Here is an 18469-nt window from a genome sequence, read left to right on the forward strand (position 1 = left end):
GAAATAAAATAAAGTTTTGCAAGTATTAGTTTTAAAATCTACTTTTTCTCGTGGAGTACAGAAGAAGGGGGTGCATAAGACCCTCTCGTACCACCTGGCGCCAATTCAATCCCGGCTGCACTTTTTGTTAAACAGAACATTACATAAGTCTATAGATCGGGGACATAACACAATAAATATTTTCGGAATCCTGGAGGTGCAGAATATGAACTATATCGATTGAAAGTAATAAGAAATTGGCAAATTCTTGTATAGATTTACATATTTTTTTATAATAACCAAATTTCGAGAGATAAGGCAAAACTACGCTTTTTATATTTATTTCCACGGAAATTTGCAATTATTCTACACGTTCTGTAAAAAACATATTTGGCAGCGGTGGGATTCGAACCCACGCCCTTTCGGACTGGTGCCTAAAACCAGCGCCTTAGACCGCTCGGCCACGCTACCTTACGATCAGCTGTTAGTGTAGAAACGGGATTGCCGAAGCTTGAATACCGTGCCGTGCTGAACCGCGCTGGTTAACTCAGTCGTCTGCTGGTCCGTTCCAGCACTTTGCCAACTAAATGTGTAATTATTGCACATATGCTGAAGTGTACGTGCTTGTTTTTACAATATGATGTGTGATATTCATAACTCAACACAAAATCTATCTTCAGGACTCTTGATCATCGTATTTTAAAGCAAGATTTACAGATATCTATTACATCTTGTGATGTGGACACCTATTGTGGCACTAGAACCAGCTGTTTTAATATTTTCTATAAACAATGTTGTATATATTATTATTATATATATGTGCAACTATCAACACTTATTTTATGTTTAAAATGTCATCCTCCTACTAGACTTTATATAAAACAAATGTGGAAAACAAGAGACATCGATATCTTTTGAAGTCAGTCAGGTCAGGACAAATACACATCCTTGAAATATTGTAGAATTCTAATTGTTTCGAAATGTATTTTAAGGATGATAATAAATGCTTAGGCCTATTATTATCATTATTAATATCATTGTGGTAATCATTAAAAATATTAATAATATCATTGTGCTTATGAAATAAATAATAATAATAATTAGGGCTGAACCGATACCACTTTAAAGCGATACCGATACCATAATCGATACCCGCCGATACCGATATTTGTATAATTCCAATTTAAAATAACAAAGGCTATATATATATGTGTGTGTTGCGGGGTGTATATGTGTGTGTGTAATTATTATTATTACTAGAGTGCGGATTTTGCATATTTTATTCCGGTCCTCTAATTAATATGCAACCGGGTTCTAAAGTTGTTTCAGAACATTCCGAACCGAATTAGGGGGGGTTTTATAGTGCATATAAATGCATATTTAAGGTGTTCGTGCATATTTACTGCGTAAGCGCATATTTAAAAAATATATTTGTTTACTTGGTTAATGTTTCGTCTGTGGAGTGTTTCTGAGAGTAAAATTTTCAAGCACAGGTGTTCGAAAACCTATGTTTATGCGCTGCAGGGCTGACGGTCCCCCCTCCCTCGTGCATACCTGGCAATGTCACAGAGAACACGTGCATCTCTTCCCCCGGCCTTCTTCCTTGGCCTATATAAGGCAACGGTGATTTTTGCTCGTAAACAGTCTGTACTCCCTTGGATTAGTGTAGTTTGCATTGTGTGAAGATGTCGAAGGAAAAATCATCGAAGATTGTTTTACTGAAACAGTGGATTATAGGAGAGCCTACTTTACAAACGGACGGGAGAGCGATTTTCTGCAGAGTATGCTATAAGGAAGTAAGTATAATATTTTTTCTTTTTTATACTCAACTTGGTCTCTTTGTTTTTAGTGAACCGCAACAGTGTGAATCCAGAAGTTATTAAAATATTTTGTATTGTTTCAGATACCATGTGACAAAAAAACATCAAGTAGTTTAGCCATGGACGTCCGCAGGATTTTTTCCAGGGAGGGGCAAGGAAAGTATTTTTTCCAGGGGGGCCAACACGGCATATTTTCCCCAATAATAGTGTTCATCCCTCAAAAAACATTGCTTAAATTTGAATTTATCATGTTCATGCAATAATTAACCCACATTATTGTGGCTGAAATTAAATTATATGAGTGAAATATGTAATTTTTGGTTGACTTTCGTTTTCCGGGGGGGGGGGGCACGGCCCCCCTTGCCCCCCCTTCCGGACGCCCATGAGTTCAGCACACGAAGACTGTCATTCACCTAAGAAATTCTAGCAAGACCTGCAAACAGCAAACAATAGAAACTGTACTTGATAAACAAAAAACAAGTGAAGATGGTTTCGCCGGTGACCTGTGCAAAGCGCTGATAGCAGGTAACATTCCAGTTGACCAATCCTGAATTTTGCAGCTTCCTCGCAAAGTATTTGCGAGAAAAAGGTAGAATACTGTCGGTGTTAATACATACGTATTTTATATTTCAGGTACTGCTCGCACTCGATCCACAAAGTGCATGCCAGAAAGAAACTGTGCAAAGTCAATTGGCTTTCGTGAATGCACACTTTGCATCCCTCCCTTCGATAATTATTGCAGAAAATGCGGATGAAGAGACTTCCAAGAACCCAGGTTTGAATTTTTTGTGCAAAGTGAAAGCTGTGCTACAAGGAGAATCAACAGAACTATAACAAGATCTCACACCAGAGGACATAACTGCATTGAAATATTGTCCAGTGACAAGTTGTAGTGTGGAGCGCACCTTTTCTTCATACAAGGATATACTAACTGATAAACGGAAAAATTTCACTCTAACCAATTTAGAGAGATATGTTGTAATGCACTGCATTTTACATAAATTCAACACTACTTATCGATTTTCGTTACATTGTGTTTAACAACTGGAAGTAGTAAATTCAATTTAATACAAGATTTTTCAACCTTACTTGACATGCAAGCTGTTGTTACTTCGTCTTTACCTTCAATGGTCACTAAGGCGTTCCCTCGTCTTGAGATCGTTCGCTGCGGGACGGCGTAGGTTCGAATCCGGCTCTGGTCGGAATTTATTCGGCCTACGTATAGGGCCGGTGGCAACCCACCATCGTGAGGAAATTGGGAAGCTCCGAGTGAGTGAGCGTAACCTGGTCAAAAAGACCTACAATAACGGCTGGGGGTTCGTCGGGCTGATCACCCGTCACCCCAACACTGGTCTGAGACCTCCACGCTATAACAGGTGACGGCGGAACAGTGTGGGAGGGAGACCAGCAGTCGGTAGGTAAGCCAAGGCCCTTCAAGGGCTGTAGCGCTGTGGGTTATGGGTTATGTGTGTGTAGTACTTTGAAAAATAAATGTATTTCGAGGAAATTTTTTGTGCCTATATTTTTCCTTTAGTGCATAATTTGCATATTTGAGTGCATATTTTACTTGTTTTTAGTGCATAGATGCATGCATATTTTCCATTTTTTTAGTGCATATTGATCCGCACTTTAATTATTACATTTCATACGTAAGCATTTCTGACGAGGCGCGATGAGTAAATTAACCCACCAAACGATGCCCTATTGCAACGATACGATGCATCTTAACTTTACAGTCTTTCTTTTTAGATCAGTGAAAAATCGATCAGATGTTTCAAATATTAGAGAAATATTAAGTGAAGCTATAAGTACGAGGCAATCGTATAGTCGTCGTCCCCCTCTCCCCCCAATGTTGAAAAATGAGATCAGGCCTCTTCAACCTCCTCTAAAAGGTAAAAACACAGTGAAGCATATCCCTCATCGCTAATTGCCTGAATCTCGCAGGAGTTAAATGGGGGAAAACATAGTGGAGCCCCGCTCATCGCAAGATATTCCCAGGATCAAACACGGTTTGATTTTGGGTCCCTTTTTTCAAGTGGAAGGTTCTGTGATGGGTCCACTCAAGGTCACTCCTCCCCTTCCTGGAAGACACCCTCCTCTTTTTCCCAGTTTCTTTTGACAGAGTTCCGCTCAACGGAAATAATGGGGACATCTGGTCCGACATCTGGTTCATTCATTATATCCTGACATTTTTATGGCTTGACCGGTCTCCGTTCGATGAGCAAGGGTCCTTGTGCCCCACTGTGTTTTTACCCTAAGGGATCACTCTTCCCAAATTAACAATAAATCATCCGTGAACACAAGAATAATTGTCGATTTACCAGCCCCGGACACGATGTCTAAAACTAACAGTAAAGCTGCTAGGCGTGCGCACGGGGGGGGGGGGGGGCAAGAGGGGGCAGTGTCCCACCTAATACTCCCACTTAGAAATCTAGTGTAGAGGAATCTTATCACTAGGGCTCGGAAGTTGAAGACCTATAAAAATATCAAAAAAGGACCTAAAACGGAAAAAAGGACGTATAAATGTGATCCAAATTAATTAATAACTTCAATTTTAATTACATATTTAATGAATAAAAAATACAAAATTCTGGTGGTATGGAACACACACTGCGAAAAAAATGAAAGCTTCAAAACAACAGAGAGTTGCCACTTACAGCGAGAACTTCCAGACAAGTTACGGTTAAAGGACCTTGTACGTACCGTACCTGCTTCAGTCGTCCAAAAATGTTTTTCTCTCGTTTCAGGGATGGTTCAAATACATTTCTTTCTTTCTTTATTTCTTTACTACAGAAAGGATGTTTAAGAGGTGGTGAACTGATGATGATTCGAATTGAGAATGGGCAGTAAAAACGTAGTCGAATGAAGGTGGAAAAAAAAACGTTAAGAACTTAAAAAAGGCTAAAAAAAAGGACCAATAAGCCAAAAAAAGGACAAATAAAACCCACCTTTTTCTGGCCTACAAAAACCCAAAATGAACATATATTATATTGGGCCTCGTCTTCGGACACTAGGGAAAAAAATGAGTTTTCCTCAATTTCCGAGCCCTAATTATCACAGTTATTAGAAAATGCTATAATAATAATAACCCATGGCTCGACAGCCCTCGAATGGGCCTGGGCCTACCTCCCGGCTGCCAGTATCCCTCCCAAAATCCTACTTCGAGGTGTGGAGAAAAAAATATTATACTCTTTAAAAAATTAAGTATTTCCAAGCCTATGAAAGTTCCAAGAAGCTACGGAGGTAAGAGGAAAGTGCATTATTTCCTATGAAATTGAACTATCCAACTTTGTTCTCTAGCAAATTTCCTATTAACCCTCTTACACACTTTATTCGTTAGTTGTGTTACCTCTATGGGTTTACAGAATAAATTGCCCATACATTGGAAATCAGCAGCGGCAATTGCTTGAGAAAAGCGGGGAAGGGGCAAGGACAGTTTATTTTTTCTTTGTAGACAAGGCTTAGTTAGCATTGAGGCCATAGTGCGGCGGCAAGAAGTGGCAAAAAATGTGGGGGCAACTGCCCCCACGCCCCCCTAATCGCCGTCACTGTTGGTTGGTTGATTGATTGATTTGGTGTTTTAAGTTTACTTTATGCACAGTAAGGCTAATCGGGACTGGACCTACAGTTTAAAGTGGGATCCGAACCACAATGTGCCTCCACCGGGTATCGAACCCTTCACTGTTGGAAATGAATAAATTATGTGTAGTTGTTTTCAATCTGCTGTATTCATTTTTATATCCACAGAGAGGGGAAATAAAGGAGGGGGCAAGGAACATTGGTGTCACGGAAGTTTGATTTCTTCTAATACAGTGATTTTTGGCGGTCCGGACGCACTCTATATACGCCCCTTTGCTGTACCCAACAATACACTAAAACAGCGAGATCAAATAGCTTTTTCTTTGCAGACTGAACTTTTGCCCCCCCCCCCCTCCTAATCAAAGGGTCAGCGCACGCCTATGGCTGTAATGTCAAACCAATCTCGTATCTTTTGTCCTTTAACAAAGACAATACAAATTAGAGTAAACGAAATGTAACGAGAGAATGAAAACTTACCAGTCTCTTGCATTTATATCAGGCGATTGACTTCAGTAGTGATATTCCGACGTGATTTGCATTTGATATATACTTTCGACAAATGATTTCTAAAATACATTTAAAAACTGCATAGTTCTATCGCTTGGCGTGGAAGAAAATCCAAACCCATCACTACACTATCCAGAAACTAATGCCATAATCTGTCGTTCAAAGAAAAGTATTCCCCTGCCACGCTTCCTGTGCTGAAACCCAGTTATCAGGTCGGGACACACAAAAGTCTAAAGTCATTTTCCAGGAAAATGCTATGTGATATGTCCGAGACACGTCCACCACTTCCATGGGCCCTTTTGACTGCGGGAGGTCACTAAAGAGAGGGATGTCCGCAAACACCAAAGAAAGTGGAAGGATCATCGTTGGCTTTCGGGACCTCATTGAAGCCTGGTAGACTTCGAAGAGAACTAGACAGAAGCAGCAACCTCCTATGGGGATAATTTCACGTTTTGATTTGTACGTGAGTTTGATCTGCGTATTTATTTATTTATTTATTTATTTAAAAAGTCCTGAATACAGAAAAATCCATTTTACATCAGGATATCAACCGGAAAAGAAATAAACAAAATAATAAGATTGACACATACACACACGTATACATATATAACAAGAATAATAACAACTAGATCAAAAATAATATTATTTATACTTCAGCTGCTTTATGCACGCCGTTCTGTAAGTCTCCTTTGATAAATGGAAGCCTGGAGCGTCTTTTAATGAGTTGTAAATGGTTTGTAGCCTGTAGAGAAGTGATCTTTGTTCTAAGGATAGCCTTGAAGATTTAATATAAAAGAAGTTGTTGCATTTACTGTTGGGACGTGGGATTCTGATATTAAGAAGTGGCAAGAGTTCGCTGGTGAAAAGTTGTCCATTAATGATTCTGAAGAGTAGTGTTAAATCTGAGAGTTGACGGCGAAGAGAAAGGTCATGAATTTGTAGAGTGGATAGAATTTCTTGTTTGGAAAAGTTTGCAAGGGCTGGGCATCTGTGTTTGACTATTCTGACGAAGACTTACTACTTTGTTTGTTTTCTTTAAATTGCTTTCACATACCATTGACCAAATACAGGAACCATATTCAAGAATAGGAACAACACACATTGTAAAGTAGGTTTTGAGGGCAGAAACGTGAGTTATGTCTGTAAATCTGTAAATTAGTCCAAGTGTTTTCATCGCTTTCGAAGTTATGTAGTCTATGTGATGGTTGAAAGTCAGTTTGCTATCAAAAATGACACCAAGATCCTTGTGCTGTCGTACGAACGGAATAACCTGGTTGCATAACTTGTAGGATGGCACTGTGTTATTGGATTTTAGGGTAAACCTCATGACAACAGATTTATCCGGATTTAATTTGAGATTCCAGTCTTGACACCAGCGTTCAATGTGTTTGAGATTGTCTTGGATGTAACATGTGTCCTGAAGTGAGGTAATGTTTCGGAATAATTTGCAGTCGTCAGCATACAATAATACTGAACATTCGGAAGAAATATATTCGTGAATGTCATCCATGAAGAGAGAGAAACACAGGGGCCCCAGAGAACTTCCTTGGGGCACACCGGAAACTACAGGGAGCCACGACGAAGAGCAACCAGATACGATAACCTTTTGCTTTCTATTGTGCAAGTAAGATGAAAGTAGTTTAAGAAGAGCTCCGTGAATATTGAATCTATTCGATAATTTGTGGATGAGTTGCGTGTGAGAGATAGAGTCAAAGGCTTTGGAAAAGTCTAAGTATACGACATCCATGTCTTGCTTGGCATTCAGGCAGTTAACTGCTTTGGTAAGCAAGCAAGCAAGGTTTGTGTCACAGGAAGCATGAGGGAGAAAACCGTGTTGAGTGGGAGAGAGAAACGGAGAAACATGTGCAAGGATACGATTAGAAATGATTTTTTCAGCTAGCAGTGCAAGTGCAGGAAGTAAGGAAATCGGCCGATAGGAAGTGACATGAGTTTTGTTTCCGTGTTTGAGGATAGGGACTATATTTGCTTGCTTCCATGTACAAGGAAACACACCTTCGGAGAAGCATTTATTAAAGATTGTGGTTATTGGTTTGGATAAAATATGGGCTAAATGTTTCAGAAATATCGCAGGAATATCATTAGGAGTGGTAGCTTTGGAACTTGAAACAGATTTTAATAATTCTTGAACTTCATTGCAGTTAGTTGAGATTTGAAAGAGTGTGTAAGGAATAATGGACCTGACTTGGATCTTTGTCTTACGTACTTGCTGTTCACGGAAACTTGAGTACAGGTCCATTTAACAAATGCACAACTATTTTCTTTTCAAAACAAAAGGTAAGTTGGAAAAGGTGAACGAAACTTTGAAAAGGAACAAATTTTGGTTTTGGCGCGCTTCTAGTGACTCAAAAACAATGGTATCGGCTAGTATCGGTGCGAAAATATCAACCGACACTAACGATACCGATAGCAATACATCGGTATCGGGTCAGCCCTAATAATAATCCGTGGCTCGACAGCCCTTGAAGGGCTTAGGCCGATCTCCCGACTGCCAGTCTCCCTCCCACATTCCTACCTAGAGGTGAGGATATCTTCAACCGTTAATGGGGTGACGTGGGGTCAGCACGTCGAACCCTCAGCCGTTATAGATTTCCGAGACCGGATTAAGCTACTCACTCCTAGCTCCCCAGTTTCCTCACGATGGTGCGTTGCCACCGGTTCTATACACAGGGGGGGGGGACCCGGATTGGGAACATCGTAAGCACCCATCAGTAAAGTGTCCAGAATTTTCATAAATGAGGATGTGCCTTCTTTTTCAAAGTTATCCTATATTTTGTCATCTTTTCCTTCATTTGATTTTTTTGTGATTCTGGGATAAAAGGGTGTGGCGATTAGTAACCAAAACCCTTTTTGGCACGTCACAGCCCCTATACACACTTTCAGTTATAACTATTAGGTCAGGTGGTCCCTATATTTGTTGCCACACACTTATTTCTTTCATTTCTGTAGTCCAATTTAAAGTATTGAGGCCATGGATGGACTTCATCAGAAATTTTTCTAGAGGGCTCAGACCATAGATAAGTCTTCAATAGTAGAGGAGAAGGTCTAAATATGGGCGAAGGTTTAAATATGGGTTTTGGAATTATCAGCGCTCCCGGGTGCTGCAGCCTGGCAGAGGCAATTGGAACTGGTTATGTGACAAGGACAAAAGTTGCGACGCCAATTCGCAAGAGAAAGTGGTGGTTAGTTTCGGCCTTGGACGCTGTTATAGAATTGCGACCTCCGAGAACTTTTTGCAGGTATGTTTTAACTCAGCGTTTTCTCAATTCTCATCTGGTTTGTATATGCTATGATATTAGTGGTACATAAAACAAATGTGGGCTTTTATAATGCCATGATTTGTTTGTGAAATATGTACCACAGAGAGCGAAAATAAATTGAAGAAGAAAAATAGCGTGATGATCTAAATATGGTCTATGACATGATGTCTAATGATCAGATCACATTTTCAACAAATATTTGGATGTTTTTCTTAATTTCGATTTTTCCCATTCCGCGTGATTTTCAAAACAACGGATTCTTCATAAATATGAATTTTATAATGTTTTAGCGATAAATGACTGTTTTTTAAAAAAATATAATTGCTTTTTGTGATATTGCCACTAGCAGCCCATATTTAGACCACAATTTTGAAATACATCATTTTACAATTTTTTGGAAATTGCTTCTTTTTCTTTTTTTTTAAAAAATGGAGACCTTCCATACTTCAGCATGCTATTACATTTAAGTATATATTTCACAGATATGCATTTTAAAGGCAGGTGCTTGAAATATAAATTTTTTCCTCCGAAAATGACAACATAAGAAGGGGGCCCCATATTTAAACCTTTTCCTCTAGTAATAATACCAACAAAAAGTATTATCATGGTGATTACGATTATAATTATAAACTAATAAAAATAAACTAATTTCATTCCAAATTTATTATTATTATTATTTTCTTGAGAAAACTTTGCAACTTGATCCACCAGTTAAGTGAAAATTCAGCACAACTGTATTTCTTATTTTTTGACACTTCATACACTTAGTGTACTGCAATACATAGGAATTCTATTTTGTATTAACTTTTACACACTTCGCTAAATAAAAAAAAACAACTTTAACTGTTAATGGGAAATTTTACTCATAAACTTTATGTTTTGTTACCTCTCAAATAAAACACGATTTTTTTTGGTCTTGTTTTGAGAACTAGGGGTGTGCGGAACAGAATTTTTTGGATCAGGACGGGAAATTTTTTAAATCCCGACATTCGGGACGGGAAATGTTCGAAATTTCCAGAAGCCCTGGAAATCTCGAATTCTACACGTCATTTTCACTTTAAGTGATTGTTTTTGCATTTCTGGTACAAAAACTAACTATTTCCGATAAGTTCCAAACATTTACAATGCAGAAAACGTCGAGAATTAACGACTTTTTAAAATTAACATTCGGTATTCCCCGAGTGCTCGGGATCCCGAAAGGTCGGGAATTCATTTCCCGAACTTGGGATCGGGACGGGAATTTTTTTTACCGATCCCGGTCCCGGTCCCGACTTTTCGGGATGCCGCACACTCCTATTGAGAACTAGAAGCATTGATTAAATGGTCGATGTGAAAGCATAACCTGGTTTCTACATTTACACTGTATTGTTTCGATATAACTTAGTTTTTACTTTATTCTGTTCGAATACTAACTAATTGAAATTTATTTATTTCATTAACATTAAAAATAACAAGCCTTCTGGTTTTTGGTAACTTGAAATGAACGATGCTAATGTCCAGGCGAGGGTCGACGGACAGGTTCGACTCCCTCCCGATGCCGTGGTGGAGGCGCCTTTGCAAATGAGAGGCCGAAATCCCCTAAGCCCCTCCCCTCCCTCCACCTACATCCTGGCCTGTTTATTATTATATACGTGTGACTAGGAGCACACAAACTGTTATTTCATTATATTACAGATATATTTCCGAAAAAAAATATCTTTGAGACTGTATGATACAACAGGACATTAATAGGCAATGTAACAAAATATAAAAATATAAATAACAATCATAAAAAACATCGGGAAAGAATTTGCATTTCCATTTTCATAAGTTCAGGTCAGGTCTAAAATAATCTAAAAGTTACACATTATGACAGATTTAGCAGTGCAGAGGTGCCAGGCCCTCTAAATTTAGAAAAACCAAATATTACGATATCGTTATATTCTAATTAAAGGGGTTTTAATTGATTCTTTTGGTGTTTTAAGTCCACTTTATGCACAGTAAGGCTAATTGGGACTGGACCTACAGTTTAAAGTGGGATCCGAACCACTATGTGTCTCCCTTGATTACAAGGCGACGACGCTATCACTTTGCCATCGGCGAGGTCTAATTAAAGGGGAATCCTTCAATAATATCCTTTTTCATACTACCAAAGAAAAATAATTTAAACCCTTTGCAGACGAGCGACGGGCGCGTATGTTGCAAACACCTTTTTCGAATTCCATCCGCCAGATGTCATGTTTTCTTTGTTCCTGAATTTTACTTGGATCGTGTCGAATTATGTGGCGCTTTTGTTAAAACTCTTGAAAATAGCATTGAATACTTATATGCATATATTGAGTACTATTTTTTAGGAGGATTCCGCTTCGTATTTCATATTTACTGACGATTTAAATCCCAAGAACTATTTGTATGGTTATTTTTCTGTAATTATTTCTGTATTCTCCTATATGTATTGGAAATATTTTCAGTAACTTTTATTACGTTTTTTTTGCTTTAAAAAAATGTTGCAGAAAAAAAATCGTAAATGTGAGAAAATGTATGCATATTATGAGAAGTGTAACATCTTTATTATATTATATAATGCGCCGGCCGCTGTGGCGGAGTGGTTAGCACATCGCGCTACGAAGCCAGGGGGCCCGGGTTCGAATCCTGGCTTGGACATTGGTGTTTGTGAGTGTCCATTGTCCATTTCATCACATCATCATTCAACCCGATATTCGCGATTAGTCAAAAGTGGCAGAAAAGCGAAGTAAAATAAACCAAATCAATTAAATATTATTTAATGTAGGAAAGAGGATGTGTTATAGATTTCAGAAAAAAAATTAAATAATAGCGTACTTAGCAACATACGTGGACATAAGCCCTGCCGCCTCAGGCGGTGGTTGGAAGAAAGAATATGCAGGATGAAGCCTGGTCATCTAGTCTGTGCTGGTGATGGTCTAAAGTAAAGGCGCCCATACACTATCATTTTTCCCCGCGGTCGTTATTTGAGAGTGAAGCATCAGTCACATTTGCTAGTCGATTATTTCCTGTATTTTATCTGGGCTTCGGAGATAGCCTAGCTAGCCTAGTTGGCCTAGAATATACGCGCCTGTAGGAACCACTGTTTGAAATCACACAACAGCATTTATCAATCGTTGCACAGTTTTGTAGGACTTTCAATTCGTAACGCAATGTTAATATTGCGTCGGGGTCGAACCAGGGACCCTGAATTGTCTCCGGCGTGATGTAGCTAATCATCTCCCAGAAGTCATCACTCACTTGGCCTAAATGTGGGATATACGAGAGGTTGCACTCGAGAAGAATGGCTAGAATTGACAGGTACATACAATAAATTGGTTTTTTACTCTCCATGACCGAAACTATATTAACACTATTAGGTAAAGGCTCTTACTTGCCTCACGTTTGGATGAAGGTTAGTTCCGCAGACTGTTTTCTCAATAATCTCAATTGAATTCACTTTGCACACGCACCACTGTTCAATAATCAACTTCCTTGCTCTCTCAATCACTCATCCTCACTCCAACTCGTTCACTCGCCAACTGTCCCCCTAACGTTTGCGTAATTACTTATTAAGCATTCTTTTGTCTCCTTCCTGTTAGGTTAAGAATAACAGAAGACTTGTCGCTTCTTCCCAACGCCTTGGGTACGATACGAATTCATCCTGCACCAAAATTGTTGCTTGAGAATAAGAACCACGCTTTTATTACTTTCTACTTGTCTCGCCTTTCATTTGGTTAAACCCCTCCCATAGAAAATTCGTGGGTGCACCTCTGTGCAGCACAAACACAAACATACGATGGAGCTGGTGTTATGACTGGTAGAGTGAGATGTGTGCAAAGTCGACTTCAAGATGAAGTTCCTTTAGATCTGTACGTGCTGGTAAGTACACTGCATCAACCATAGTGATCACATGGAAGACAATGAATACTCCACTCCAACGCTTGAAAATGTGTAGCGTCCACGCGCAGATTGTGTCACTACAAGATGAGATGACAGGTTCAACGTCAAAGTTAAAACGTCTGTGCCAGTTGCAGGCGTCCCTTACGGTAAAAAATACATTAAGCGATATTGTAGTGTTTCTTTCCAAGTTGCCAATGGGGACTGTTTCTCACAGAAGTGAAGCAGGATGTCTACATGAGGGATGGCCACTTTTTATTTTTCGAAAAATCAAAATCGAAAAATCATTTTTTCGAAAACGAGAAATGAAAGCACGATTTTTTTTCGAAATACAAAAAACCGGTTCTTTTTTCGAAAAAGCTAAAATCAGAAAATTTTATTCTCGAAAATCGAAAAACATTTTTTTTCGAAAATGGCCATCCCTAGTCTTCATTACCAAATAGACTTTCGCTTCGTTTATATTTTCTGGTTATTAAATAAACTGCTGGTTCAGACAAGGAGCGTTTCAGATTATCGTCAGAGTAAGGACAAGGTAAGTTACTTGCACCTTACCTTATTGACGAACTGAAGATAGAAGAGAAGACAATTCTCACTGCGAGCTTCTGTGAAGAAAGTAGTCGAGAAAAGGAAAAGAAAAATCCATTAGAAGTTTATGAAATATCTCATCACAGAGAACGTTCCTTCCACTTCAAGCAATGACGCTACAACGCAATGGTCCTGGGTTCGAATCCTGGCCTGGGCATGAATGTTTGTGTGTCCATTCATCAATTTCATCATATCATCACTCATCCTCATCTTCGCAAATTAGCCAAAAGTTACACAAGAAGCGAAGTCAAATAAAGCAAATGAATGAATGAATGAATGAATGAATCAAACAATGGCCATATAGTGAGAGTGGACTTCATCACATTTTCCCTTGTCATCGTGGACAGATTCATTCCTCACCTTGACAGGCGTTTAGTACAAAATTTTGTTTTGAAAAGCATGAGCGCTTTCTAACCAGAATCAGAATATTTCTTGAATTATGAGATAGCTGTACCTTTTGCAAATTTTTATTCCTATGATTTCATTGACCTGAAAGTTGAAGTGCAGATTTTGCCCAAACTCTTCAGGTGGAATAAAATAGAGCACTTTCGACGATTTTCTATAAAAGTATAAACTGCCATTTCACGAGGTTCACAAACTATATGCAATCTCTGTAACAATCCCAGATTCCAGTGCAGGGTGTGAAAGGACCTTGCTCGCAAAATAATTCTGGATGCCATATTGTCTTATTTGGCTGTTCTTGCTATTGAGGAGGAGGAATGTCAACTCTTGGAAGTACAGTAGATGGTCGATGCATTCTGCAAAGCACATGCGAATAGGATATCTTTAGTCCACTTTATGCACAGAGAGGCTAATCGGGACTAGATCTACAGTTTAAAGTGGAATTCTTGTCTCTACCGGGTATCCAATCCGATTCGAGAAAATTTGATTACGTTACCACTGTGCCATCAGGGAGTCCGGTATGCGAATAGAAGAATTTCACTTCGGTAAGTAATTTTTATTTTTTCTGATATTTAAAAAATATATATATTCTCCCAATGTCATCTTTTGCAAGAAAATGAAGCTCTTCGAAACATTTGTTTTTCGTCATTTGTATTATTATTTTATAATTTTAATTGTGCTTTGGATCCCGATTGCGGAACGGCATGGGTTCGAGTCCACCTATGTTCAGTCTCTGGGTATTCGGCCTGTGTATAGAACCGGTGGCAACCCACTATCGTGAGAAAATTGGGGAGCTACGGCTGAGGGTTGGACGTGCTGACCCCACGTCACCCCATTACCGGTTGAAGAACTCCACATCTCTAGGTAGGATTGTGGGAGGGAGACTGGCACTCGGGAGATAGGCCAAGGCCCTTCCAGGGCTGTCGAACCACGGATTATTATTATTACATTTTATTACGATGACTATTTATATTACCAGCTTCAACTAGAAAAAACATGAATTATGAAATAATGCATCGGAAACTATTAATACTATTATCACCTGTGTCTCAATATTGCAAAAGGGCACTAGAAAGTCAGATCCCACGAATGAAAAGACCTAATGTCTTTATTGAAACGAATTCTATGATAAACTCCTCATCAAGAATACATATTTAGGCCGTAAACGCCCACCCAGCACAAGGAAAGACAGACACAAAAAATGTCATAGACTAATAAATATTATATCTAGTTTGTATTTTTATTGTAAACCAGTATTAATATACTCTGTAGCTACATTAGCTCGAAGAGATATCGTACTTGAAAATGTATCTGATAGGAGAGAATATTTTTTATTAGAAATCTTATATAGCTCCTTTATTTTTGCTGGAAAAGTAAGTAAATAAGTATTATCTCCTTCTAACAAACATGACAAAATACGATTTTTCAGTCCATAACACAACACTTGTCTCCATATCCATCAACATGAGGATGCCAGAAATGAACAGAAGGATAAGTCATCCATTCATCTCTTCCTGCCCCTCCCTCATTAGACAAGATAACTTTCTACGGGTAATTTTACCTCAAATATTGCATGTAAAATGCACATTTAAGTGTGAATTATGTGGGATTATTCCTCATACAATATTTTCATCTCCTTCCTTCCTCTGACTGAACATGCAGTCAGTCCACTTTCATTCATTTGAACTTATCGGAAATTTTTCTTTAGTTATCTTGCAGCTCGAGGAAAAAAATCGCATGAATAAATAACAGAAACGATCAACAAAGAGATTATCCTAAAGTTGCAAGGTTCCAGCAATGTCCTGTCATCCAGCAAAACAAATTATTCACCCCAACTCCCCTGCGACTCAGTTCCTTGATTTTCTCCACAAGGTCTTTGGTTGTTACAGGTTAGTTTAGGAGACTCGTCTCTGAATAGTCATACATACAGGTTTCAAATTTGAAGAACCTTATATTTTTGATTTAAGAAAGTAACAACCTTGAATGCAAAATATGCAACACGAATGGAGTTTCACTTATATATTTTTTAAAAGTGCATAAGAAAACAATTATTTTGAAATATGCCTATTCAATAAAAGCATGCATTTCCATGTGATTTCTCAGTACCAGGGAAAAGCCACTTGGTAGAACTTGGTCCTTAACGGGGCTCTTTGAGCCACGGAGTTTTTATTTTTAGTCATAAATGAATTTAAGTGGGTAGTATGTTCTTTAGGATTTGAAATCTTCGTTCATAATTCTCCAGTATTTTGGCGAAAGAAAGGAGACCCTTCAGATTCACAAACGAAAAATTCAAGAATTTGTATTTTGCAAGCATATGTATCATCCAAAACAGAAGTCTTTTTTCGGAGGGGGCTGGAGCTGGATACAGAATGAAATATTTAATAATTTCCATTTCTAACCTTCCCTTTAAAAGTAATGCGAAGACAAAAATTGTAATCATGGGTCATTCTATGAGTTTTCGCATTAACCACTTTAGTTCTCCAAAGTATTTACTGCTTTCATTTGAAAAAAAATATTGATTTTCTCACAATTTCGGGGGGACTATCACTGTAGCCCCAACAGCTCCTCATGCGTACACCAGTGACTTTCACTGAAAAGAGAACTGCAGGAATTTCTTGGCGGTCCTGACGGAGAGAGTATTTGAAAATGGTTCCAAAAGTAATTATAATCGCTATCATTTTCGACGCGACACTTCTTCCAAAGTTGCATGACTGGTTTCCATCCATCACAATTCTTTAACGTTTCCTTTCCAGTCTAACTTTGTTTGCATTGTGGCATTATAATTTCCCCCAAAACTAATAATTTTCCCTGTGTTCTTGCAACACTGCTAACCGCGGCCCACGGTCCAAGTAATTTGAAACATTGCTACTAGATGGCAGACTTGTCTCATTTAAATCCCCAACAGCTGACACGAGTACTACTAGCAAGAAGGCGTGGCCGAACAAAACACAAGCGCGTTGCGCTTACCGGAATTTAAAAACACACGTTTGCACGTATTGCCTTTCCATGTTGTTTTAATGATTCGTTCTGTGGATTCTTGCTTCTTTAGAAATAGTAATATAATCAGATTGTTCTTCGTATACGTAACACCAAGATCACACTCTTTTCCTTTTCACTGTATAAAATCGTAATATTTCATTCAGACTCAAAACTTATTTTCCCTATATCGTTCTGAACGTTTATAAAAAACCCTATAGCGCTACAGAGTACAGACCAATATTGGGCCCTGGCTTACCTACCGACTGCTGGCCTCCCTCCTACGCGGGCCACCAGGGGGGCGTGGAGATCTGCAGCCAGACTAGGAACAAATTTCGAACACGGGATCGAACCAATGCCGTCCCGCAGCTGCCGTCCAAAGCAAGGTGTCTACACCGCACGGCCACTGAGGAGGACTCCAACGTTTATACTTTATTCATTTCTGCTCTAGTTTTGTTAACTTTTCTTCCCTTTCTTCCTCTTGTCATTATCTCTATGTTTGCTTTATTCTTCTGCCTTTCCTTATTAAACTAAATATTGAAAATTCCTTGTAACTTTTAGTGAAACAAAATATATTGACAACTTTACAGTGGTAGAAATTCTGGTTTCAACTTGTTTGTTTGTGTTGTGTGTGTGTGTGTCGGAAAGCCTGCCGGCTCGGTGGTGAAGTGGTTTACTTTCGATCTTGGCATTGGAGTTCTCTAGTTCGAGTCCCGGAGTGGGCATGGGTGTTCTTTGCAAGAGTCCAGGCCCGTACCCAGAGGAGGGGCCACGGGGGCCATGCCCCCATCAATATTTAAATGTGAACTTACGAAAAGCTACGAAAATAACATCGACGATTTTTCAAATTTGTAAAAGTCCAATTTTGTTCTTGCATAAATGAATGTGTTTGTTGTGTAGAGAGGCAAGGTTCAGAAGTCTGCAATATTGTGTATTTTTAGTTCTACAATCATTGATGCAAGGCTGCCAGCAGTGGCGGCGATTAGGGGGGGCGTGGGGTCAGTTGTCCTCGTCACTTTTTTTTGCACTATTGCCCCTGCACTATGCTAAGTCTTGTCTACTGAAAGAAAGTAAATTGTCCTTCACCCTCTCCCGCAGTTTTGGTACCTAATCGCCTCTACTGGCTACCAGACGAAATTATCTCTTTATTTTGGTTAACTCACATTTAGAGTTCTTTATTATAATATTAATTTAAATTATAGTTATATAGTTTTCTGAACATAGAATTATCATTATCATGGAACACAGAACTATTTTAATACTTCTGAGAATTGAATGTAAACATTAAGTACTATGTTGTACCATGTGACAGCTGTGTGGCTGAATGTTGGGACGAGGGGAGGGGATGAACACATTTTTGGATCTGGCCCGTCCCTCAAAAAAAATCCTGGGTACGGGCCTGCAAGAGTCATTTCATTAATTTAATCAAATAACCACTTATCGTCTCGATTAACCAAAAAG

General features: G+C 38.9%; 1 non-coding gene across 1 annotated transcript; it reads right to left on the reverse strand.

The window, feature by feature from the left end:
• Positions 1-370: 370 nt before the first annotated feature.
• On the reverse strand, positions 371-450 carry TRNAL-UAG (transfer RNA leucine (anticodon UAG)). The gene has a single exon. It is a non-coding gene; the product is annotated as a tRNA-Leu (tRNA).
• Positions 451-18469: the final 18019 nt, after the last annotated feature.

Source organism: Lepisma saccharinum, chromosome 7 (genome assembly GCF_977018435.1).
Source record: "Lepisma saccharinum chromosome 7, izLepSacc3.1, whole genome shotgun sequence".
NCBI classification, from domain to species: Eukaryota; Metazoa; Arthropoda; class Insecta; order Zygentoma; family Lepismatidae; genus Lepisma; species Lepisma saccharinum.